Genomic DNA, 2,237 nt, shown 5'->3' with positions numbered 1-2,237 from the left:
GTAACGTTAGCATCCAGTCCACCTCCAGTTATTGGGCCATTTACAATGGAGTTCGGCTTGATTTGGTAGTGGACTTTGGCTTTATTATTGATTTTGGAAATTGGTAGGTAAAAGTCTTCAACACCTTTTCACAAGGAAAATGATGTTTTGGAAATCCGAACTTTTTTAATCGTCTAACTAAAAATACGTAATATTAGTATTTATGAAAACACAGATAAAATGATTAAGAAAAGCCACAAAATCATCTATATCACTACTACAAAAAAGATCGATAAATCCGTGAATAATCCATAGATTATCCACATATTTGTTACCCACAAAATCGATTAGTTTCAGATTATCTATGGATAATTTATCCACAGAATATCCACAAATAAACAGCATTTTGCAATATCAACAAAACAATAAACACAAATCTAGAGAGTTTCAAATACAAATTCTATAATTCTATAAACATAAATATAAAAAGTTTCAAATACAACTTTTACGACTTTAACACTCCAAAGTCCAAACTATAGTTTCAAATACAACTTATAGTGATTTTTATGGAAAATTTTCCAAATAAAAAATCTAATATACGACTTTAACACTCCAAACTACAAACATTATAAAAACTTCTACAGCTTGCATATATACAAAGTACAAACTCCTATATAATTCACAGATCATACATAAAAAAAATGGCTTTAAGCTTTCTCTACCTTGTATCTCGGCAGTGTTTAGATGAATCTGGAATTGATGATTAGATTAGTTCTTCGAGTTTACCTTCTTTCCATAGACTCCGTAGCTTTTTTAAATCTCAATATGATAGTTAACAATACCTATGGTGTTTTGCTATAAGCCACAGATCAACTAAAACTTACTTATGATGTTTTGCTTGTATTTCCAGATTAACTGCAGTTTCGGATACTTTTTTAGTGCGTATTTCAATGCATTTTATTTCTAGACTAAACTGATTTGGTGATTCCAAAAGAAATTAATAGAATTGAATTTGCAATTGCAAGAAACTGAATACATGAGCAAAACAAAGGTTGAAGTCATCTAATTCTGAACATGCGAGGTGTGGGAAAAGAGTTTATCCACCCGACTCCTGAGATGTATGAATATGCATTAGATAAGCAATTCCAGTAGAATCCATCTTCGCATTACCTCCTAAACCTTGAAATTTCAAAGTAATAAAAAGTTAGGCTTTTTACCTCAAGTGTAAAAAGATGGGAAAGAAGAGAAAGAGGGAGCGGCAGTGGGCGGATATGGCGCCGGACTTGGTGGCGTCGACTGGTGACTGCAGCGGGACTGGTGGATGCAAATCGACAGCCAAAGTGGTGGTGTCGGACAGTAGGAGACGGAAACACAGGGAAAATGGGGATTTTTGTCCAATTGCTAGAAAGTTAGACAGATCAGCACTAGAACCGACAATAGAGTGGGATCGGAGCAAATCGACGTTGATCTTCTTTAACATATTTCAAACTCTTATCCAAAAAATTTCAAACTCTTATCCAGTTCGAGCTAGGTTGGGTTTTTGGTAATATATTTTTATTTGATTTATTAGATTTTTTTTTCCGTCTATATTTATCCTTTCAAATTATTAAACTGTACTCATTTAGTTTTTATAACCGTTTACTCTTGGTTAGCCGGAAAAATGACTTAATATAGTAATATATTTTTCATTTTGTACACATTTAGTCTTTAATAGTTTTGTACACATTTAGTCTTTAATATTTTTTTGTTTCAAAATAAGTCATTTTAATTTTTGTACTCATTCAGTACTTATGAATGTTTTTTTTAGGTTTTTCTCACGAAATCTTATGTGGGACAATCATTAGTGTGTGCGACTATTGATGTTTATGTGTAACATCTCATTTTCACAACAAAAACTTTTCATTTTTAAATAAGGCAAAATTCCCTAATTATAAATCAATTATTAAGAAAAAACATTTATTCTAAAATTTATCGAAAATCAGAGTAATATAAGAAACGTGGAATCCTCAATACTGTTGATGAGTGTGTATAGTCATGTCTTCGCCTTCCCACGATCAGCGATAGAACCTGAAAACATAAACAACTGGGTAAGCATAAAATTTAGTAAGTTTCCCCCAAAATACCCGATACAACAAACGTATTATCATGCATAACGGACCCACACTCATCATATTGGAATACATTGGCTCAATCAGTCATCCGACTGGAACGCCAACACACAACAGGTCCAATCAGTCATCGGACTGGAATACCCAGGG

General features: G+C 32.8%; 1 long non-coding RNA gene across 1 annotated transcript; it reads right to left on the bottom strand.

Moving 5' to 3' along the window:
* Positions 1-469: 469 nt before the first annotated feature.
* Positions 470-1,519, bottom strand: LOC145087356 (uncharacterized). The gene is made up of 2 exons (XR_013700775.1): positions 1,197-1,519; positions 470-1,090 (listed from the first exon to the last, which is right to left on the bottom strand). It is a non-coding gene; the product is annotated as an uncharacterized LOC145087356 (long non-coding RNA).
* Positions 1,520-2,237: the final 718 nt, after the last annotated feature.

The sequence above is a fragment of the Lactuca serriola genome, chromosome 2, assembly GCF_051521515.1.
Source record: "Lactuca serriola cultivar US96UC23 chromosome 2, Lser_US96UC23_V15, whole genome shotgun sequence".
NCBI lineage: Eukaryota > Viridiplantae > Streptophyta > Magnoliopsida > Asterales > Asteraceae > Lactuca > Lactuca serriola.
This window is presented reverse-complemented; position numbering and strand designations above follow the sequence as displayed.